The 25986-nt window shown below is 38.5% G+C and overlaps 1 long non-coding RNA gene across 1 annotated transcript; it reads left to right on the forward strand.

The window, feature by feature from the left end:
- Positions 1-2439: 2439 nt before the first annotated feature.
- LOC142742291 (uncharacterized) lies at positions 2440-25814 on the forward strand. The gene is made up of 4 exons (XR_012881341.1): positions 2440-2902; positions 12881-13036; positions 23171-23214; positions 23333-25814. It is a non-coding gene; the product is annotated as an uncharacterized LOC142742291 (long non-coding RNA).
- Positions 25815-25986: the final 172 nt, after the last annotated feature.

Genomic DNA, 25986 nt, shown 5'->3' on the forward strand with positions numbered 1-25986 from the left:
GCGATGGGATCGAAAAACCTATATACAGTATATCTCCTCTCTTTAGGATCTACTTTTGATTTTGGTGGAGCGAATGTTTTCATTTTCACCTCCTTGCATTTCATCAATCATAACGTTTTTACTTTTAACATTGCATAGTTATTTGTTTTTTGCAGGGCAGGTAGAAAAATGTCTAGCCATCATTTCAAGCTATATACTGTATAAGTTACCTTCTATTGATATAAAGTTTTTATAATGACAGTATTTATAAAATAAAATCCACCTTTATTTCTTTACATTATTCACTTTAGTTTGCTTATTTTTTTTGGTTCTATTTAGTCCACATATGATATTACATTGTTAGTGGTGCATATAAATTGCACAGGCATCTGTTAGGATATACCTATGGGATACCCCAATAGGCATTTATTTATTGGACAGTTATGGGGACGTTTAATAGGTAAACGGAACGCTGGAGCTGGAGGGGATCAGAGAAAGGGAGCCCCCTCTTTTGGGACAACTTTCCACTTATGGTGTACAAATGCTTTAATTTGCATCAATGGAAATACGCATCTAAAACTGCATATAAACTGAACTGTGTGAACAAGGCATAAGTTAGTCAAAATGATAAACAGTCAAATATTTTTCTGCTCAGTACACAAAAATGTCATATTATCTAAATAACCAAAGTGATTATATGAAGTGATGTAAAATCTTCTACTGAAAATTCGAAGACCAGCAAGTGTCTCTTAGGGCCTGTTCACATCAGCGCTGGCTTCCGTTCACCTGTTCCGTTTTAAACCTTACCGTCAGAGGAACAGATGAACAGAAAGCCAAACAGGAACTATCACTTCCGTTTGCATTACCGTTTATTTCAATGGTATTATTTTTCTTTCAGTTGGTTTCAGTTTGCCTCCGTTTCGCTAGGTTTAACAATAGCGTATCTTTTTTCTAAATACCAGCTGAATCTAACACAAAATGTTATATATATATATATATGACTGGCAACAAAAAGTGAAGTTATACCTAACAAAATATGACATCAAAAGTGCCAATGCATATAGACAAGTGAAGTGAGGATTTATACCAATATCACCATTGCTAACATGTCAATGCTGGAGGAAGGGTCCTTTTTCTTCTTTAGTGTCTATGTTGCCTTCGGTGTGTGGTGTTTGTTGCACCATATAGTATCTAAGCAGTGTCCGCCATCATTTTTTGTCTTGTATGTAAATTACAGATAGCTATTATTTTTTTTTTAGTTGATAATCATTGCTTTAACGACTGAAATTGATCAGACATGTAACATTATTGTGTATTTTTAGACAGGCTAAATTGTGATGATCAACACACATCAACACTGCAAATTTCCGCAACGGAATTCTGTACGGAACTTCCACAGCATTTACACTAGCAGCAAAGCCGATGAGATGCTGCAAATCTCAGCCACATGCTGCGAAAAAAGAAATGCAGAAAAGGCATGCGGATAATATTCTGCAATGCGACTTTCAAATCTGCTGCATGTCAATTCATGCTGCGTATTGTGTGTGGTGATGCTGCGTGTTTGGCCCATAGATTGTAATGGGGAACATAAATTCTGCACTAAGAAAATGCAATTTTTTTAGTACAGCGATTCCACAGCAGAATCGCAGTACAAACCTCAAAAAATCTGCAGGTTCACATAAGTTTGCGTTCACACATTGCAGATGTGTAGCAGATTTTCACTGTGGATTTTACCCTTTGCAATGCAAAGGGTGAGATCTTCATTTAATCCATAAGGTAACCATGACAAATCGGCAATGTGTGAACTCAGCCTTAACTTTGCTATAATCAATAAATCTGCAGGTAAAACCACTGTGGAATCCGCAGCAATATTTGCTGCAGATTTCTGTGACTGCGTTTTTTTCTAGATTTCGCTGCAGATATTCTGTTGCTGATATTCTGCAGCGTATCCTGTGTGAGCGAACAAACCCTAAATAATCCTAATAATCAGATTACAAGTTTAGTCTTTGCAAAATTGTAGATCCTACATCTAACCAGTCCCCTGAAATCCATTTTATTTCAGATACTTTGTGTTGAATGTCAGACTTGCAGCCATTGCTTATATTTGCACTTTGGTTTCATGAAGTTCATGACTTTCTGCATAAGATCTCGCCTTCTCAGCACATCTCTCATATCAGTCTTTGTCTTTATGGTTTGCTTTCATTTGCTCTTCCTTAAACCTTGACATACCAGAGATAAAGTAGTGCAGTATCCACATATTAATATGATAATTACCCAGCAGCCACTGTGTGCATTACATCAATAGATCACACAGTGTTTACAATCCTTGTGGGTTACATAGAGGAGAATGTAAGTTACAAATTGCTACTATTATCTGTTCATTGTGATCCTTCCATCCCCATGGCCATTGGCCAGCAGATAGTCACATGTCCCTCTGCCAGTAGCTCAGGTTTCATCTGTGTGCTCTGCTGCTGTCTGTTTGCCCAGCTCCCTGGCTGTAGTGTCCAGTGAGATGTGTGCACCAGAGCCAGGAATGAACCCCAGCACCCTGCCAAGACAATGAACCTTCCTAGCCAGGTCCTACAAGCAGAAGACCTCAGAGGTGCCAACAGCATCAGTCAGCACAATGCCCAGCACAGGAATAAGGCACCAGCTAAGCTGCAAACACTCCACTTGGAGTTGGCATCCAGAGAACTTGCTATTGACCCTTTAGTAGCTGGTCACAGAACTAGACAACCTATGCATTGCCACCAGCTGAAGATGCCACCTTACCATTTATTCCACATCTGGACTGGTGTCATGTCTACCTTCCACCTCAATACAAGGGGTCTCTGTCCACCACAACTTGACTATTAGGGAGCAACACCCCAAGAAAGCTATCTATGAGGAAGAATGCAAGGACAAGAGACAATGAACACATCAGGTAAATACTGTTTATTCTATTTATAAATAATGAGAAGTTTATAAACACAATGTAGCAATGTTCTGTATTGTTGACATTGCTCATGGATGGAGAGGCAGTGCATGTGTAGTGGTGTGTAATATACAAGCAGCCCCATGTACTCAGCACAGCAATGTGGAATTTATACTAAAGTTAACCTTGTCACAGATATGATAACATTGGGAATGGAACAAATAGGTTACAGTGATCTGATGAGCACTTCCATCTCCCTTTATGGCAGTAATGATGTTCAGCTTCATGGGTTAGATCTCTTTGTAGACAACAGTCTTAAATTGAAGTCTAGGAAGCATATAGATATTGGTTTAACTCTCTATGTGCCAGAACAATGGTTACAGCCCAAGTGTGCAGTGTCTCAGATTCTCATTATTGATGTTCAGTGACATTTCTCATACGGTTTAAGTGAGTGACTGCTAATCTAGGAAAGTTTGTGTTTTAGTAATCTCCCTCAGCAGGGTGCATCCTGTTAATCCTGTCTAATCCTTTGTAAAGTGATTCTTTGTAAACTGTGTATCTGTTAACTAATCCAGGGGATTACATGGCATCATTAGCCATACTTCACATGCTAATGCCCCTCACTGGACACAATAGGATTGTTCCTGTGATCATTTAACACTTTAGTTAATTACAGCCTGGTACCCAGAAGTTTCAGATCAGCAGGGGCCCCCATTGCTATTGTCATGTGTCAATGTAAATTCACCTCTCTAGTATAGCAGAAGAAATAGGGAAATACAATGAATATTTTTGTATCACCCATTATCTATATGGAACCATCATATGCTGCAGCACTGTATAGAGATTGCACTCTCTAATGTTACAGTACGAACAATAGGACATGAATGAACCTATACAATATGTTTTAGATGTAAAGACTAGATCAGGCATAAAGTGACTTGCCATTGGTTGTGGGACTACAAGTCCAAGCATGACATGTATAATATATGTATTTATTTCTTTAATAGCATAATAAATTGTGACTAGCGAAAGTTATAGAAGTAGCACTATGATAGTTTACCTTGGTATATACAGAGTCAAAAATCAGGAACCATCCAGATATCTGTACAAGAATTTCAATTTGAAACTTTTTAGTGTCTACAAGATGGTGGAGGGACTTCTTAGGTATAGAAACTGTTAGGCCAGGTTCATTTATTGAGGTTTCTGCATGAAGATTTTATGGCCATAACTGGAATGGATCCAAGAGGAAACAGAGGCAGATTTACTAAAGTGCCTACACCTTGTTGTGAAATGCCCCAAAATGTGGTGGATTTGTGGCGCAATTTGTCTAATTACATTTTAGACCTATTTATGAAGAAAATGCGTCACAATGAACAGATGTTTGCACAACTTTTTAGAAAAAAGGTGTGACTTCATGAAAAAGGGCGAGACTTAAAATGTGCCAAAGTCTCAAAATTTGCCAGAAAAAAACGTAAACTAAGCCAACCAATGGGTGGTATAAGGAAGAGAAAGGTGTGTAACATATCAAGCAAGATGCGCCAAATTTATCATACAGCGGATTCCACTGGGATCAATTTGGCGCCCCCTCTGATTGCCTGGTCTAAGTTTACGCTGTCTAAATCTTACACAGCTTAGTAAATCTGCCCCATAATGTTCTCTTTTAGACTTCTCATCACTTTTTGATCCTGTCTCGCAACACACGTGCAGCAACCTTGCCACAACTTTACATGAAGCGCCAGTCGTACGATGGCACTGTGCAGAAGTATCAAAGTGTGTCCCCTGGTTATGTCCTGATGTTCAAGTATGACCAGTATAGGAGCAGCAGCACCCAATGCCAGAGAGGCAGAGACTTATAACAACATAGCAAACATAATATACATTCCTTCCAAAGTGGCAGCTCACACTCACAATGTATACTATATAAATAGAGGCCCATATCAGATATCTGTGTGTAAAGGACAAGGCATGCAGGAGGTCTGTGAGTGCTGAGGATTAACCCCCTGCCAGTCAGTAAGGGCTTAGAATTAAGTGATTTTGCTAATTAGTTCTTGGGATTAGAAAGTAAATGTAGGAAGAGATAAGAGAAAGATTAGTTCTACAAATGCCTACAGGCTGTATGTAATCAACAAAACATAAGTACATTATTTCATAAAGTGATTTACAACAACTGTGCCCCTTCCCAACCCTCAGCTGAAATCCGCCAGTACATCCTCTGCAGGCTCCTCAAGACTCGCACTGTTTCTCAAGGGAAACATTGTCAAGGAATTGTATGTGGACACTTTTTCTTGTTGATGGGCGCTCATAATCCGAAAACCGTGCTGTAAAATATCCTCATAATTTATGATATTCTGTTATTCTGTATTACATTTTAGGACACGTTTTTGTGTGCTCATGAAAGTTTGGTAAATACATAAATAATTCTAGAAGCATAACACATGCCTGAAACATGGTCTTATTCCCAAGTGGTTTGTTTATACAGTGTCATGAAGCTTGCAAACATCTAGAGATAAATCATAAAGTTATATGAGAAATTGGGCCAAGAATAATAGATATAAAATATGGTTTAAGGGTGAACGCAATTTTAATACATTTACATTTTCTGATATTCTGGTTTATGCAGAATGCATTATAGGATGTACTGTATATGTTCTTTTTACAATCCATTAGACACCTATTCTATCTCAGCTATCTATATTTTATCTACCTACATGTCTATCTATCTACCTACATGTCTATCTATCTATCTATCTATCTATCTATCTATCTATCTATCTATCTATCTATCTATCTATCTATCTATCTATATCTATCTACCTATCTATCATTTCACCTTTCTCTATCTATCTATCTATCTATCTATCTATCTATCTATCTATCTATCTATCTATCTATCTATCTATCTATCTATCTATCTATCTATCTATCTATCCATCCATCCATCCATCTATCTTTTATCTACCTACATATCTATATCTATCTACTTATCTATCATTTCACCTTTCTATATCTATCTATCATCTATCTATCTATCTATCTATCTATCTATCTATCTATCTATCTATCTATCTATCTATCTATCTATCTATCGATCATCTACCTACATATCTATTTACCTATCTATCATTTCACCTTTCTATATCTATCTATCTATCTATCTATCTATGTATCTATCTATCTATCTATCTATCTATCTATCTATCTATCTATCTATCTATCTATCTATCTATCTATCTATCTATCTATCTATCTATCTATCTATTGTATAATATCTATCTATCTATCTATCTATCTATCTATCTATCTATCTATCTATCTATCTATCTATCTTTTATCTACCACATATCTATATCTATCTACCTATCTATCATTTCACCTTTCTATATCTATCTATCTATCTATCTATCTATCTATCTATCTATCTATCTATCTATCTATCTATCTATCTATCTATCTATCTATCTATCTATCTATCTATCTATCCATCCATCCATCCATCCATCTATCTTTTATCTACCTACATATCTATATCTATCTACCTATCTATCATTTCACCTTTCTATATCTATCTATCTATCTATCTATCTATCTATCTATCTATCTATCTATCTATCTATCTATCTATCTATCTATCTATCTATCTATCTATCTTTTATCTACCTACATATCTATATATATCTACCTATCTATCATTTCACCTTTATCTATCTATCTATCTATCTATCTATCTATCTATCTATCTATCTATCTATCTATCTATCTATCTATCTATCTATCTATCTATTTTATAATATCTATCTATCTATCTATCTATCTATCTATCTATCTATCTATCTATCTATCTATCTATCTATCTATCTATCTATCTATCTATCTATCTATCTACATATCTATATCTATCTACCTATCTATCATTTCACCTTTCTATATCTATCTATCTATCTATCTATCTATCTATCTATCTATCTATCTATCTATCTATCTATCTATCTATTGTATAATATCTATCATCTACCTACATATCTATATCTATCTACCTATCTATCATTTCACCTTTATCTATCTATCTATCTATCTATCTATCTATCTATCTATCTATCTATCTATCTATCTACATATCTATATCTATCTACCTATCTATCATTTCACCTTTCTATATCTATCTATCTATCTATCTATCTATCTATCTATCTATCTATCTATCTATCTATCTATCTATCTATCTATCTATCTATCTATTGTATAATATCTATCATCTACCTACATATCTATATCTATCTACCTATCTATCATTTCACCTTTATCTATCTATCTATCTATCTATCTATCTATCTATCTATCTATCTATCTATCTATCTATCTATCTATCTATCTATCTATCTATCTATCTATCTATCTATCTATCTATCGTATAATATCTATCTATCTATCTATCTATCTATCTATCTATCTATCTATCTATCTATCTATCTATCTATCTTTTATCTACCTACATATCTATATCTATCTACCTATCTATCATTTCACCTTTCTATATCTATCTATCTATCTATCTATCTATCTATCTATCTATCTATCTATCTATCTATCTATCTATCTATTGTATAATATCTATCTATCTATCTATCTATCTATCTATCTATCTATCTATCTATCTATCTATCTATCTATCGTATAATATCTATCTATCTATCTATCTATCTATCTATCTATCTATCTATCTATCTATCTATCTATCTATCTATCCATCCATCCATCCATCTATCTATCCTTTTCTTTTAGCATTTTTGCCACTGCATAGCCCCTTCTTCTGGCAGTGGACAGATCTAGTGTATGTCAAGAGACCCATTTACACTAATTACAATGTCCTTAATTATTGACAAATTTACATGTTTTAATTCAACAATATTACACAATGTTTACACATGGACGATTCATTTCCACCAATGATAAAAAACAACAACATTTTTATGGCAGGCAAGAAATTTTGTTTGTTTGTTTAGTTATTTTTTATTCATTGCAAAATCCTGGCTCTATGAATTGAAGTAGGATATGAGGAACAACCATAGACATAAGGCAGCTATCACTATTTACACATCTTCCCTGACTAGCCTATTACCATGCCCTTAGAGAATTGACAAACACGTATATTATTTCTATGGAGGGAATAAGATAAGCAGCTACCAGACACCCCTGGTGCCACTTATCTTGGGGAAAACAAATGGTTTAATCGAGAAACATCCCACTTGCACCATCCTTGAGTCCCCTAATTATAGCTGGCCATACACTTAATTAAAGAGGCTCTGTCACCAGATTATCAAATCCCTATCTCCTATTGCATGTGATCGGCGCTGCAATGTAGATAACAGTAACGTTTAGTTTTTTTAAAAACGATAATTTTTGGCTAAGTTATGAGCAATTTTATATTTATGCAAATGAGCTTTTCTAATGGACAACTGGGCGTGTTTTCTCTTATTTCCAACTGGGCGTGTATTGTGTTTGTAACATCTGGGCGTGTTTACTTCTTTCACTGCACAATCACACTGTGCTGTGGATCATGCTGGGCTGGAACAATGAGAAGTGCAGGACACTGATTAGTCACTGATTGGTCAGCGTCATACACTCCTCTGTACAATGCCCAGTTGGTAAAAAGTAAAAACACGCCCAGTTGTCGATTGAGAAACTCATTAGCATAAATCTAAACTAGCTCATAACTTGCTCAAAAATTATCGTTTTTCAAAATAAAAACCACTGCTGTTATCTACATTACAGCGCCGATCAGATTATGTAGGAGATAGGGCACTTATAATCTGGTGACAGAGCCTCTTTAAGATAGCTGTCGGCCAAGCACCCATTTGGCGAACAGCTAGTCCTGACAAAACCATAACATGCTCGATCGGCTCAGTGTGTATGGTTTTTTTTTCATTGGGGAGAGGGAAATAAGCTTCTGCCAGACACCGCTGGCAATGGCATATCTCCCATGGCAACAAAGGATCAGTCATGTTGACATTTTTCTCTGACTTTTCCGACACTGGGGAGAGTCAGGAGACCCCCATACATGAGATAGGCATCCGATCCCGTTGAAATCGGCGGGTTCAGACGAATATTATCTAATGTGTGTGGCCAGCTTAGAACATCAATAGGACATGGTGCTGTGACCCATATTGGCCCTGAGAATGGTTCAATTTTGTTCCAGGAGTGAAAGTTACCACTCTCCATTCAAATGCATGGGAATCACTGAAATTCAAGTGCAAAATTGAATAGCTCAGTGGTCAGACCCCTACAATAGGTATTTTGTGGTATATACTATTGATATGTCATAAAACACTGTCGTGGGAAAACCCAAATTATTTTGAGGAACTTTATGGTAGGGCAAAGCATATGTTATTCAGACAGCTGGGACCTGCAGTATGATGATGTCCAGATCATTTCAACCAACGACATCATTGAGTTTTCTGATATTAAAATGAGAAAGATCCCAACTACTGATACAAGTTTTATGGTATTTGATGATCTCTCTATAAGAAACAAATAATAATTTCCATATTCAGTGAGAAATACAGAGAGTTGGAAATAATAAATTTTAATTAATTCAAAAATTGCTCTTAAAAGGACTGTTCTATCTGGTCTCCTTATAGGAAAGCCATGCTGATGATCAATTGATTGCTGTGGGTCTGGCTGGGGATCACCATGAGAAGCTTCGAGAAGCTACATATTTTCCCATAATCATTAAATCATGTAATACATGGTGATACAAAGTCTGCATGAAAGGGAGTTGCCCTGTCTTGGGGCTCTCCACATTGTTTAATAGTGGGAAACTCTCCCCGCCATCTATGATGTCCATATGGTCTAATAGACCGCATGAAAAAATATTGTTCTCAAGTTAGCACACCCCCCTTAAAGGGTTTGTCCGAGATTTAATGACTTTGTGTTAATGCTTGCAATTTATAAATGTAAATATATTTGTAATATACTTAAGTTTTCCAAAGTGGCCCCGTTTCCAGATCCTGCCGTGGGGAACTTGACGGGTGACGTCACTCTCTGCACTGGCTCTGGCCACTATGTTGATCTTGAATTCTTTGCTGGGTATACGACACGTCACTTGTGACATGGTGTATATCGTCTTCTTCTGCTTCACAGCCCGTAACGCGCATGCGCTGTCACTGCTGTTCTCGCGGTCCCTGCTGTTCTCGAGATAACAGCAGGGGCCGCGCATGCTCATTACAACAGAACAAGCCGATATACACCACCTCACAAGTGACGTGTCATATACCTGGAAAATAATTCAAGATCAAGAAAGCTGCCAGAGCAGAGAGTGACGTCACCCGTCAAGTTCCCCACGGCAGGATCTGGAAACGGGGCCACTTTGGAAAACGTAAGTATATTACAAATGTATTTACATTTATAAATTACAAGCATTAACACAAAGTCATTAAATCTCGGACAACCCCTTTAATGATAATTTCATAAAAACCTAAAAATATTTAATGAGCACTCTTTGATTTACACATATGCACATCTTAGTTATCGCTACTCCATCTGCAGTTTTTTGGGTGTACTGAGTTATCTACCCCCTTTCCCAAAATTATAATTTTAACATTACTGACTATACTAGAGATATTATTTATTAGGTAGGTCTAGGTCTACTTTACATATTTTATTTCTGCAAGTTTAATCCTGAGTGTAGATGGGTCACTTGTCAAGAGTCCTTGAAATCCATGGGGAGATCCTTGGAGATTTCTTTTATCATTTTTTGAATATGGTTGAGGTTTGGTCTTAGTAGCCGTAGGTAGAACATCAGCACACTGATAGTGTATCTTACTTATTCATTGGGAACTAACTTGAGACACATTAGTGGCTAGAGACAAAAACGTGTATCTGTATATCTGCATGTTTATATTATGGAACAAACTTAAATTCAAAGAGAAAAAAAACTGTTCAGATAGATCAACACGACAGGATTTTTAAAAATGTGCTTTTATTCATCTATTATTGCGGCATAATGCTTCAGAGGACTGATTCTATTTGAGCTCCATAGTGGCCCAAAATAAGTACAAACAGAGACCCAGATTTACTAAGACTAGTGTTTCGTATGGTAGTCTTTTACTGACGGTCGCTGGAGTAAGATGCAGCAAATCTAATAAGAGAGGAATGCCTTTTATTAAATTTGTCGCATCTCGGACAATCCGTGTGCCACAAAGGGAAATCGACACCAGCTACGAGCTGGCGTAAATTTCCACTATAATTTACTACAATTTCTGGTGTACATTAAAGAAAATTTGTTGAGTTGCGGGTGACCCGACTAACTTCCGCTAAGCCCCACCCACTAGATAGAGTGGCATATAAGTGGCACAAAACAGGCGTGCGCAAAATGTTTTGACTTTTTACCGCAACTAATGTGCCATAAACCACATAATAAATTCCACCCAGTGTTGTGACTCCTCAGTCCTAATGCAAAGTCTGTAACAGAGCCTCCCCACCTACCATGTTCCTTTTATATCACTAGTCTTTGGGCCCCTGTCAGACGCCATGGCCTGGGAGTGACTGCTAAATCTTCACCACCTAGCATTATATGCCCACTGGGTAGAAGTATGTCTACTGTATCTGTATATCTATTTCCTCCAAGACACAAAAACACTCCAAAGTGCACCTCCAGTTTGCAGATACGTGGGCTACTATATTAAAGAATAGTCTATGGAATCTGTAAACAAATTGTAGACTGCCATTTACTGGGATTTAACTATAAGGTTATTTAGCGTCATAAGATATTGGCTATAGTGTGTGTGTGAGCCTGAGAAATTACATTATGAGCCTCAATGGTGATACTTTCTATATTTGCATAAATACACATATTAACCAGAAAAAGAAATCTTCACTTTTGAATGCAATGTTTTATTCCTAAGTCATTTTGCTTTCCAAGTCCTTGAGTACTTGGCATTAAGAAAAGCTTCAATAAAGTACCAAGCCACGAGTTACAATTGCTTCATACATCTCTTGATCCAAAAGGATTTATTCTGCTACTTCCTCACAAATAATTATACTAGGAAAATATTACCCTACTTATATGTCCCAGTAGACCAGTCTGGGTATGAAAATTTAGCTTGCAATTATATTTATCTATATACTACTTAATTTGAGGGTGGTGTTAAATAACACGTTCTAGTGCCCTGCTGTGTGCTATGAAAGCAGAGCTGTTATAAACAGTTCTAACACATTTCTCTAGGTTGTAAATCTTCATTTTTCATCAGACTTTTACTTTAAAATCCGCAGTTGCTATATTAGATTAACACCTCTACTGTCAGGGGTACCAGTATGTGTTACTCTGTGTGTCATAAAGGGCTACAGCTGCCAAATATGCAGATGATTGAATATTGCTCAAATACATCTTATTTGCAGGAAGAAGTCTACAATATCCCGTGTAAGTCACCTACTGCTCACTTGTCCACACTGCTGCCACCAACATCATTCAGTAACCTATTCAGATTATACTATTACACTGAGGAAGGAGGGCCAACTAACAAAGTAAAAATGGGGTTCCTCTCCTGATGTTCACATGGAGGAGATTAAACCCATCCACGTGTGCATATCTGGGAATACACGCGTCAAACCACCACCACCACATTCAAGAATAGGTCTGTTTAGCTCAAGACACAAAAAATTGCATATCCTGGATGCAGCAAAGTGGGACCCATTAGCCGATCTTCCAAAGATGCAGTCCAATTTATGTGGAGGACTGACTAAGCAACTTAAGAACTTCAACTGGTTATTATCGAATTATCATCTACATTACCACCAGTTAGTATTGATACTTTGGGACACTATCCATCCCTGTACCATTTTTTTTCATAAGACGGCATAATTCTTTTGGATATTCTTGAATAAAACTTCATCCAATGGGATGTGAAACATACGATTGTCTCATCTTGGACCCTTATGGTGTTGAATATATCTTATACTGTCACTGCAAATATCCATTTTTTTTTTCCGCAGGAACTGGTCCACGCACTGTAGTTGCAACCCACAGATGATGTCCAACAGAACTCCATCTCCCATCTACACATTACACTTCACATCTACAAGAGAAATGTTGACAACTTTCTTCTTGGCACCTGAAAAAGACATGAGTTCGATCATTCTACCTATCTGGTACGTCATCTTTCATGAGCTTCCACTTGTTACTATATCCTTCTCAATGTTGTAATGTCAAGGCTAAGCAATCTCTATTTATCCGCTTAAGTCATAGAATATGATGTCATGATAAATATTTCCTAGGAAAATCCTGAGTCTTAACAGCAATGCATCTGTAAGGCATCAAATGATGTAAGGGGTAATACTGGACTCAGTAAATTAAAGAGGTTCTCCACTTTGGACAATCCCTACTTGTTAGAAGGGTCCCTTGACAATAACCTGGTATCCCCTTACTAGGACCCCCAAATATCAGATGTAATTTGTGGGAAAACTTGGTTGTAACTGTTCAATTTCCCTGCAGCACCACCACAGGGCAAATTAAGCATTACACAGTGCCCATTTATCTTAATGTGTTGTCTGTAAAATACAGTACAGAACAGGTCCTCCAGAGCGAAAGAAAGTCTTTGTAGCCGCTCTCCTTTCTAGTCAAGAGATGAGGATCCTGAACAGCAAATCCCCCTAATAAGGTATATGAAAATGTTTTTCTAAACTGGATAACCCCTTAAGGACAGGAACCTACAAGAAACAGGGATAGAAGTCACTTACTAATATGATTTATATAATAATTCTCCCACTGTCTGACGCTTTCCCTCACTGCCTCATGGTTACCAGCAGTGTCAGACAAAAACAGGGATCCGCAATTCAGGTCGCCTGATCTCTTGCAGACAGTTTTCATAGATATCACAGCAGCCTCTGTCCTTGGATAAAATAGCTGACTCAATGACTGCTTCGAATTAGCCATATGACTCAACTTGGTCCACTAAACGTGAGGGATTTGCTAAAACAAGTGGGTAGTGAATAGCACCCACTAAGTTTCAATCAGTATGGCCTCTTAGATGCTTTAATATAAAAAAGATCTGTCTGTATACATCATAGTCTTGCACACCCTGCCACCTCTTGCCTACCTATGATCCGCAAACTCCTCAATTGCTTCTAATAAACTCATAATTTTATCTTAATCTTATGTAAACATGTGTAAACTCTTTTTTGTTTTTTTCATCCTTCTCTGTTTTTTTTGTTACAGAGAAATCACTAGGTTTAGGTTCAGCTCAGCAAACCTTCCAGGAACAGAAATTACAACCAGACAAGTCACTGAGCTGGAGACATAGTTGTATGACACCCATCATCTGAACTCATCATTTGGAAATGCTATAGATTCTATAAGGCAGCTCAGTAAAGCCCAGGTCATGATCAAGATCCAAAACTACAGAATGAAGCATGAGCAGAGCTAAAGGGAATTGATGGAATTGTTGACAGGAGATGGCTCCCCAAAATCCCATACTTCTCTAACCTCCTCTCCTGGGAGGACCAGCAATGTAATTGCCCCAATTTCCGTGAGCTATAATATCACAGCTTGATTATCTGTAATACTGGTAGGTGTCACTGTAAACCACAATGTCACCATTCTGCGTTACATATAATTTACGATGCCATTGTGATGTGTTACTGCTTAGCGTTTTGAGCAGAAGGGACCCATTACCAGCAGTATGAAATCCAAATGGCTTTAAACCAAAGACAGAGCAGTTATCAAGCTGTGATACAGTAACTATTACCATGAGCTGATCATGTATTACATCTGGGCAGACCCATGTTGTGTCTTCTCTTTGTCATGTCTCAATACAATTGAGAGAGAAATGCCAGTATAATTACATGTACAAAGAATTACTTTATCACATTAATGAGGCATCTAACCCACCTACTTGTAGGCATTAAACCCAAATTATATACTGTATACTGCAGTAAACAGTGAGCCTGGAGAAGAACACTTAAATAAATAATACTAAAGATTCCATTTATATTAAGAAAAAAAATGATTTGGTATGCTGACATTTGGGCTCATTATATTGTTACTAATTCCACTTGAAGAGACAGACATTGGTCTCTACATGCAAAAGCAAGGTACACAACGCAGTAGCTTGTCCTCTGGAGTAGAAACCCCTTTTAAATTCAAATTTATTGCAAAAATGTTAGTCCTCAGGTAGCATCTATCCTTGTTCTTCCCAGACTTTCTCTTTTTCACTTTCAGAACTTCGACCCAATAACAGAAGAAGTCATGCCTAGACTTCTTACTTCTTCTTGTCCTACTATTTGCATTAGTGATCCTATTGCCTCACACTTTGTCCGGTCCCTCTCCCCGGCTGTCACTACTCATCTAACTAAAATATTTAACCACAATCTTTTCTTCTGGGACCTTTCCCTCGTCTTTCAAACATGCCGTTATAACCCCATGACTGAAAAAAATATCTCTTAATCCATGGTACTACCATAACTCTTAGACAGCATGCCCGCGGTCTTGGGGTTATGGACGACACATCTTTGCTTTACTCCTCATATTCAATCATTTGCACGCTCATGCCATCTGCACCTCAAAAACATGTCCAGAATTAGCTTTTTTTTTTACTATGTAAACTGTAACTCATTGCTAATCAGTCTTCCCCTCCTCTCCAATCTATCCTGAATGCATCAGCCAGGCTCATTTTTCTGATGAACCACTACTCCAACGCCTCTATCCTGTGCCAGTCACTGCACTGGTTACCCATTCACTTTAGAATAAAATTTTAACTTGTTACTCTCAACCACAAAGCTCTCCACAGTGCTGCACCTCCCTGCATCTCCTCCCTCACCTCTGTCTACCAGCCTAGTCGCACTCTTCGTTCTGCCAACGATCTTAGGGCACGTTCAGACGTGGCAGAATTCTGCAGACACTGTCCGCATCAATGCAGCATATAATCCGCGTTGCAGATTCCGTTGCGCCTTTGCCTAAAATGTGGAGTAAAATGATGCGGATTAGCCGTTGCGTATTCAGGTGAAGAGTACTTCCTGCAGTCTTTTAAAACATTCCATGTCAGTCTGGCTCTAGACCTCGAAACACATAGGTCCAGCCAGAATGAAGAAATATCCTGCTCGCGAAAGCAATCCGCAACGCAACACACATAACATCTGCGGATTTCATTGCCGAATTTTGCAACTCAATTGAAGTCAATGAAGAAATTCCGCCACAAGTACGCATCAAGTCCGCAACAGCCAGTGTATGCTGCGGACACCAAATTCCGCACTGCAACCTATGGTCCGCAGCGGAGTTGTCTGCAACGTCTGCACGAAGATAACTAAAAAGATGTGGAAACCAATGGACAAACTGTCTGCTGCAGACTTCCAGTGCGGACTGTCCGCAGCAGAATTCCACAGCAGTCATTTTATTGTGCAAACGCTAAAAAAAAGGACCAAACCTATATACATATGGTATCGCCGTAATCGTACCAACCCGCAGAATAAAGTAAAAATGTCATTTATAGCGTACGGTGAGCGCCGCAAAAAGAAAAACTAAAAAAACGGTGTCAGAATTCCTGTTTTTTGCTCAGGATTGCAAAAAAATGTAATAAAAAGTGATCAAAAAAAATCGAATGTACCCCAAAATGGTACCAATGAAAACTACAGATTGTCCCGCAACAAATAAGCCCTTACAGGGCTCCGGTGGTGAAAAAATAAAAAAGTTCTGGCTTTCAGAATATGGCGATGCAAAATGTGCAGAGCGTTCCAAAAGTGGATAAGATCAGGCGCCATTTATCAGTGCGACACCGGGCACATATCTATGAAATATTATTTATTTACCCCATTATTATACCCTCTTATTATACCCTGATGTACCCCGCACAGCTCACATATGCCTCCAGATTATAAACTGAAATACCAGCAAAACCCCAAACAAAACTACTGCCAAGCAAAATCTGCGCTCCAAAAGCAAAATGGCGTTCCCTCCCTTCTGAGCCCTGCAGCGTGCCCAAGCAGCAGTTTGCGCCCACACATATGGTGTCGCCATACCTGAGAGAACCCGCTTAACGTTTTATGAGGTATTTGTCTTCTGTGGCACAAACAGGGCACAACATATTATGCACTAAAATGGCGTATCAGTGGAAAATTGCAATTTTCACTTTGAACCATCCGCTGTGCATTAACCCCTTTGCGCACTATGACTTAATTGCCCGTCATGGTGCGGCGGTTGATGTATGGAGCCGGCTCACCAGCTGAGCCCGCTCCATACGCTGCGGGTGTCGGCTGTGTATTACAGCAGGCCCCCTCGGTACTAACGGACAGGTACAGCGATCGCTCTGTTACAGAAGCCTGTAAGAATAACAATATACTGCAATACATTAGTATTGCAGTGTATTGTACCAGTGATCCAATGATCGCTGGCTCAAGTCCCCTAAGGGGATTGATTAATAAAATGTGTAGAAGAATTATAGTTATTAGTAGTGAGAATTGTATTTTTTTTAAAGTAAAAAAAAAAACACCTTTTCGCATTATTCTTCTAAAGTAATGTCAAAAAAATTAACAAAATTGGTATCGCTACGTCCGTAAAAGTCCGAACTATTACAATATACCATTATTTAATTTGCACAGTGCACACCTTAAAAAAATGTAAGAATTGAAACCGCAAAAATCGCTGTTTTTTTTTTGTCACCTTCGCTCTAAAAAAAAAAATGTAATACAACTTTTGAATCACTTTTTATGTACCAAAAAATGGTACCAATAAAAACTGCAGCTCCTCCCGCAAGAAATAAGCCCTCACACCGCTCTATTGATGGAAAAATAAAAAAGTTATGGCTCTTGGAAAGCGGTGAGTGAAAATCTAAAATATGAAAGCAAAAAATGGATCAGTCCTGAAAGGGTTAATTCATTTCTAATGAAAAAACGTATGATCACATGTGGGGTATTTCCGTACTCGGGAGAAATTGCTTTATAAAAAATGGTTGTTTTTTTCCTCCTTTATCCCTTGTGAAAATGAGAAAATGCAACATTTTAGTGGAAAAAATGTTGATATTAATTTTCGCGCCCTAATTCTAATAAACTCTGCAAAAGACCCGTGGGGTGTAAATGCTCACTATACACCTAGAAAAATTCCTTGAAAGTTTTTCCAAAATGGGCTCACTTTTGATGGGTTTCCACTGTTTTGGTCCCTCCAGTGCATTGCAAATGCGACATGGCACCGAAAACCATTCCAGCAAAATCATAAATCCAAATGGCGCTCCTTCCCTTCTGAGCCCTGCTGTGGGTCCAAACAGCAGTTTATTACCACATATTGGGTATTGTCGTAATCGGGAGACATTGCTTTACAAATGTTGGGGTGCATTTTCTTCGTTATTCCTTGTAAATAATAAAAATTTCTATGTTGTTTCAGAAAAAAAGTACATTTTAATTTTTACAGACTAATTACAATATATTTAGTGAAAAACCTGTGTGGTCAAAATGCTAACTATACCCCTAGATAAATACCTTAAGGGGTCTAGTTTTCGAAATAGGGTAGTTTATGGGAGGTTCTATCGTTCTGGCAGCTCAAAGCTTCTCCAAATGTACAGTGGGGCCTAAAACATTTTCAAGCAAAATTTGAGTCCTGAAAGTCTCCGGGTGCTCCCTTCCTTTGGGGCCCTGCCATGTGTCCAAACAACGCATTAGGGCCACAATGTGGGTATTTTTGAAAACAGGAGAAAGAGGGTGATATATTTTGAGGTGTGTTTCTTCATTTTCATGTTCGCTTTACAAAGAAATCGGTCTTCAAACGAATACTTTTATGAAAAAAGTGAAATTATTTTTTTTTTCACCTGATATGCATTAAATTTAGTAAAGAACTGTGGGGTCAAAATACTTACTATACACCTAAATAATTACGTTATGGGGTCTAGTTTTCTAAATGGGGTCGTTTATGGGGAGTTTCTATCGTTCTGGCAGCTCAAAGCCTCTCCAAATGTACAGTGGGGCCTAAAACATTTTCAAGCAAAATATGAGTCCTGAAAGCCTCCGGGTGCTCCCTTCCTTTTGGGTCCTGCCGTGTGTCCAGGCAGCGCATTAGGGCCAGAATGTGGGTATTTTTTAAAACAGGAGAAACAGGGTGATAGATTTTGTGGTGTGTTTCTTCATTCTCATGGTCGCTTTACAAAGAAATTGGTCTTCAAACTGATACTTTTATGAAAAAAAGTGAATTTTTTTTTCACCTGCTATGTATTAAATTTAGCAAAAAACTGTGGGGTCAAAATACTTACTATACCCCTATGTAAATACCTTAAGGGGTCTAGTTTTCTAAATGGGGTCATTTGTGGGGGTTTCCATCACTCTGAGACCTATGAGCCTCTGAAAACCTGGCTTGGTGCAGGAAAACAAAATGTACTTCAAAATTTATAAAATTATTATTCAATTTGTAAGTCCTCTAAATTGCTGAAAATTTATTTTATTTTTTCAAAAGTGCTGCCAAAATGGAGTAAAGAGATAGAAATATATATTTAATTAAAAAAATTGTACTGTATGTGTGTACATATGTGACATATTGCAGTTAAAAATAGGGGAAAATGGTAATTTTTACAAAATTTCTTCCATTTTTCTATTTTTTAATTAATTTCCGCAAATTGTATCAGTCTACTTTTACCACTAAAATAAAGTACAACATGTGACGAAAAAAACAATGTCAGAATTACTGGGATATTCAAAACTTTCACCGAGTTATTCTCTGATAAAGTCAGACATACCAGATTTGACAAATCTGGCTTGGTCATTAAGGTACAAACATGCCCGGTCATTAAGGGGTTAAGCGGGTCCTAAAAACACTTTTTTTTTAAGGTACCCATATTACATTCCCTAATTGATTACTTAACCCCTTCGTCTTTTTACATTAGTCCTCAGATCATAATCCCTTCATTCAACAGTATCCCACACACCCTATTGCATTTTATACACAAACACTGGCTGGGGTCTGGCTCATTTAGCTTTACATTTTTTTACCTTATTTTGTATAAAATATGACTGAACCATTGTACAAAACAAATACTTTTACCTCATGTGTCAACCGCTATTTTCTCATAGATTGGAAGCTCTTGGGAACAGGGCCCTCACTTCTCTTGTTTGAATTGTAAATTTGTTTTGTCACTATGTAATGTCTGATATTGTCTGTACATGTTCCCTCTGAATTGTAAAGTGCTGCGTAATATGTTGGCGCAGAATAAACAAAGATTATTATTATTATTATTATTATTATTTTGAATTGCCTACTTGGATTTGTCGACCAAACAGACAAATATTGTTGATATTTTTAACATATTTCTGTACTGACTGGTTAAGTTTGTGTTCACATATGGCAACTTTGCTGCATTAGGGCTATGTTCACAACTGTACTAGAGCCTCCGTAACAAGCCTCCGTTGCAAAATTACAGCAGAAATCCCAGACAAAATAGCTCAGCATGCTGCGCTATTTTGTCCTGTAAAATTACAGAAACCAGACGAAACCCATTAAAGTCAATAGGTTCTGTCGAGCGCTGTTGGTGCCAGTTGGAACAGAAGAACGCGAAAAATTACCCAGATGTGAATAGATCCTAAAGCTAAGTATTAGTGCAGCAGCTAGGTGTTAAAAAGGACATGCCAGCTCTCCCGACATGTCTATTATAGTAGATATTTGTGTTGCCCATGAAATAACAAATCTTTTCTTAGAACTTTGCATTATGTTGCTCCTCTGTTATTCCTCCCTAAAATAAATTGATAACTTGGCGTTGCTATACCCTTTATCAATAAGGTGTGTCCCTAAACAGCCTGACATTGGCAGCACTGATTGTACAGTGTCAGAGTGTGTAGGGACATATCTCAAAGACAAGGGGAATGGTAACACCCAGGTGTCAATTTAGTCACACATTTCCAGGAGGAATAACAGAGGAATGGCACAATGCAGCGTTCTAAGACAAGATGCTTCAACCTTGTCATTTTAGCTGTCAATTTATTCATACATTCACAGAATTAATCAAATTAATTAATAAAAGATGCTCCAGAATTGTTATTTCATGGGTACTACAAGTATTTACAGACATTTTAGGAAACCTGACATGTCCTCTCAAAGAAACTCTAACTCATTACTAATCAATCTACCGTCCTGTACAATCTATCCTTAATGCATCAGCCAGCTCTCCTGACATGTTTGTTTTAGGTAATACTTGTACTCAGGGGTGGATTATAATAAGGGCAATCTGGGCAAGTGCCTGGGGCCCGAGGCTGGAAGGGGGCCCAGTTTGCCCCGGTTCTCCCGTACCGGCTGTTAAAATTACAGCCGATTCAGAGAACCGGTGTGAAGCAGGACCTCTCACCCAACCAGTGGCGTAGCTATAGGGTTCGCAGCGGTCACAATTGCGACCTGGCCCCGAAGTCAGGGGTCGCACTACATCAATAAAAAGTTATTATAGTAACTGGGGCCGCGGGCCCATGTTACTATAGTAGCTACAGCACTTACCTTCCGGAGCGCAGCGGAGGTCCTGACATCACAGCGCTGTGCACAATGCATGACGTCACAACGCTATGCGCCGCGCACCCCATCCTGATCCTGGATAGAGTCAGGACATCCTCTTCGGCTGAAGAGGAGGGTAAGATTAATATCCCTGTCTACTGAAGCTGATTGGCGGGGTCCGACTCCCGGGACCCCCTGCCAATCAGCTGTTTTAAAGGGGCCACAGTGCTCGTATGACAGCAGCGCTGCATACCCGGCTCTTCCCAGTACCCCTGGTGGCAGTGGGTCCCGGGGTAATAATAGGGGTTAGTGTTAGCCTCTGTACCTGCTAACATTAAGCTCCGCCTTAGTTATGGATGCTGTCAATGAGCCAGCGGCCATTATTAAGGCATTATTACGTTTTAAAAAAAAAAATAGAAAAAATATTTGATTGAAATAAAAAAACACAAAACCCAAAACACAAAACCTTCATTACCATTTTATTGATAATAAAAAAACGCTGTCATTGAAGTAGTCCTCGAATCCGATATAGTCCAATAACCGAACCTGTAAAATAACACAAACACCCAAAAATAATTCGTAACACATAAAAAAGCAAAACAATTATTATACTTACCTTTTCTGGGTCCAGCGCTGGAACCGCAATGTCAGCGAGCTGGTCCCTATATCTAATCCTATCATGTGTGATACTGTCTGCTGAGCTACTGTATCTAATCCTATCATGTGTGATACTGTCTGCTGAGCCACTGTATCTAATCCTATCCATAGTTTAAATGAGAATTGGAGGGGACCCCACATCGTTCTTTCCAATTATTAATTTTTTTATTTTTTTTTAAATGACGTGGGGTCCCCCCCCATTTTTCATAACCAGCCAGATACAATAAAGCAGCAGCAGCCTAGCATCACAAGGGTGGGAAGGAGGGCCACTGTTCCAGGCCTTTCCCAGCATGATAATACCAGCCTGCGGCCGCCCCGTTGCCCGGCCGTCACTACAGATGGTCAAGTACTGGATCGTACCCGGCTCTTCCCAGCACCCCTGGTGGCGGTGGGTACCGGGGTAATAAAGGGGGTTAGTGTTAGCCTCTGCACTGGCTAACACTAAGCACTTAGCAATGGACGCTGTCAATCAGCCGGCGGCCATTACTAAGGCGGTAGTAATATAGTTTAAAAAAAAATAAAAAAAACCCACACAACCCTCATTAACAATTTTATTGATAATAAAAAAAGCCGTCATCGATGTAGTCCTTGAATCTGACGTAGTCCAATGACCGAACCTGTAAGAAAACACACAAAAAATTATTAGTAACACATGTATTAGGCTTAGATACAGGGTCCATGTGTGATACTGTCTGTGGGACGGTGTATCTAAGCCTACCACAAGCTAATTCATGTGGTTTTTGCCATGATTATTTCCTTCATTGGTATTTGCAGTCTTTTAAGACAGGCCTGTTTTTTTTCTTTCCCAATGTATCCAACAATTTGGCACATGATGAATAAAGTGTATTCGTTTTTCAATCTGAGTGTTATAATCCGTTTCGCTAAGTGCTCTCTTACAAAAACATATTTTTGTCTGTACCATTATAATCAATGGAAAATGCATTGAATGATTGATTTAAGAACTGATGCTTTTTTTTGTATCAAATGCCCAATTTGTCATCCAATTATGGCAACTAGAAGGATAGGATAGCATTGCCTGCTGGATATTTGGTCTGGTTGAATCCCAATAGAATGGATTAAAACAGAGGCATCAATGTCAATAGAAATGAATGGGATCCTCTAATGGATCTGTTCCTTAACATTTGTGAGGAAATTAAACTGGGTTTCATTTTCATGTGTTTTAGGATTTGTCATCACTCGAGATGTTTCCCCGTCACCTGAAGAACATGTGAGTGTGAACCTACATTTACTTCGATTTCTTCCAATGAGTTAAATTGGAATAATAGCAATACACATATGAGTCTTGTGATTTTTCCTGGTTTTTGTTGTTGTTTTTTCTTTAACAGCTGAGAGCTTGACATGGACAATCGTATGTGCGCAGAATGATAAGCAGAGGATCCAGTGAAATCTGTTTTCCTTGATTTGAATAGCGCTTTGACAAAGGGCAGAATGTTACTGTACCTTAACCCCCTGCTCCACATCAGCAGGCAGCAGCCGCCTCCTCCAGCCCATGGTTTGTATGCACTGCTTCTCCACTCGTTGGCGGTTTGATGATGCTATCATTCAGAAAGAGCAATGATGGGACTACTTGCAATCAATGTTAGAACAGTCCACGATCAATGGGATTATCAAATGAGAGACATTGCTTACAAGTTTTACAGGAGAAAGCAGCTTGTTATTCTGATGTGTCTTTGCAGTGTATAAAGCTATTACAAAATAAACAATGCAAGGACTGGATTAGAAGCAGCCACCAAATACCAGAACTGGACATTAAAGATAATCATTCTGCTGCTGCCAGTCAGTGATACCAAAAATATAATCGGGTCAGGAAAATAGAATTTATTTAATCATACTGTTGTGCTCCCCTATAGGGGAAAGAAAAGGGGAATTTTTACTCAGGGTAGTGACTTTCAGCCGATATAGTGAAAATGTAAATTTGCTGTGGCATACAAAATGGGTTATAGGGTAACCTAGATCTCTATGGCGTCAACAGGTCTGGCGTACGATCCCGCAGTAAGCCCAAAACAACTAGTCCGACTACTATCATTGCCGAGAGTGGCAGTAGGGGTTGGTGTGTGTCAAACCCCACCTTGATAATAAAATCCTGCATATACCCCCAGGGTCACCATTAGAAATTTCTGGGCCCCACACAGCCAAGATGTCTGCCCCCCCTCCATTACACAGGGTGGACAACGGAAAGTGTGGCGCTCACGTTTGTACGTTATAAACGTTAACCGATTTTGGTGCTGACTTAAATTACAGTGAACAAAACCTGTGGAGCAGGCAGTAAGGCTGGGTTCACACGACCTATTTTCAGACGTAAACGAGGCGTATTATGCCTCGTTTTATGTCTGAAAATAGGGCTACAATACGTCGGCAAACATCTGCTCATTCATTTGAATGGGTTTGCCGAAAAAAAATCTGCATGGAATTTAGGACACGTTACGCTTTAAAAACCTACAACATGTCTTCTCTGTCTGTTGACTTTATATGTTAAATGCATTGAATTATAAACTCTGGTTCCAATTCCATTCCTTCAAGGCCAGAAGACAAGTTCTTTTTGGACCACTGTGATAACTGAGGTCCTTTTAGACTGCACCATTGGTACCTTGCACATATATCCACATGACTAGTAGCAAAGTGTTCAAAGACCTTTTCAGTGATTTATTTTTTCTGTTCACACTAACAATATGTAAATCTCCTTGATGCCTTCATCCCCGAAAAAAGAAGCGTGGAACCCAACCTAGGGAAAAGAGAAAATAGAAAATGCTTTTCTTCAGCTAATTTAAAATCCTATATACATTTGCAAAACTTTTTTTATTGTACCAATGCATCTAAAATAAATGAAGCAGCTTTGCAAATACTCTTAATTAAAAGTTTTCCATCACTTTACGTCTACAGCTCCTATAAAGGCCTATATGTTTCCATGGTAACAGACAACAAACAAACCCTGTGTAGTCTGATCCTGCAGTCATATTGACTTCAACCTGTTCCCTATTTCGGTTTGTAAGAATGTGGGGACCAATGGAAGGGAGTACAACTGTAGGATTAAACTACACAGTTTGTTGTTTGTTACCATGGAAACATATAGGCCTGTATAAGAGCTGTAGACACAAAACTATTTTTAATTAAAATCAATTAGTTTGCAAAGTTGCTTCATTTTCCATTTTAGAAGCATTGGAACAATACAAAACATAGCCTTGGATAGGTTTATTCTACAGAAACCTATCCAAGTATGCTGCCTCAATTGACTTGTTAGTAATTTACCATGTGGCCAATTCAAGTGTTCCAATTATAACAAATAAAAGTGGGCAAATCTCTGCATGGAAATGTTCAAAGCATTTTTATTATTGGATGGATGAATACATGCAGAGATTTGTCACTAAAAAATGATCGCCCGGTTGCTACTGGTGAAAAAACAAAAACACTGACAGAGGAACTTTTACGATATGTTCAATACATTTTCTAGCCCTTACACCAAGCTTGGATGAAACCAATTATATCAAATGCATCATTTATATCATTCTGTGCCTTTAAAAAGCATACACTGTGTCAGGGGCGTAACTAGGAAAGACTGGGCTCCATAACAAACTTTTGACTGGGGCCCCCCCCTCTCCTGGGTGTCACACAACCCCCCCTTGTCGATAGTGCCTTTTTTACAGCCCCCCTGTAGATAATGCCATACAGCCCCCCTGTAGATAACGCCATACAGCCCCCTCTGTAGATAACGCCATACAGCCCCCTCTGTAGATAACGCCATACACCCCCTATGTAGATAATGCCATACAGCCCCCACTGTAGATAACGCCATACAGCCCCCCTGTAGATAACTCCATACAGCCCCCTCTGTAGATAACGCCATACAGCCCCCTTTGTAGTTATCTACAGAGGGGACTGTATGGCGTTATCTACAAAGGGGGCTGTATGGCGTTATCTACAAAGGGGGCTGTATGGAGTTATATACAGAGGGGGTGTATGGCTTTCTCTACAGGGGGGCCCT

Source organism: Rhinoderma darwinii, chromosome 2 (genome assembly GCF_050947455.1).
Source record: "Rhinoderma darwinii isolate aRhiDar2 chromosome 2, aRhiDar2.hap1, whole genome shotgun sequence".
In the NCBI taxonomy this organism is placed as follows: Eukaryota; Metazoa; Chordata; class Amphibia; order Anura; family Rhinodermatidae; genus Rhinoderma; species Rhinoderma darwinii.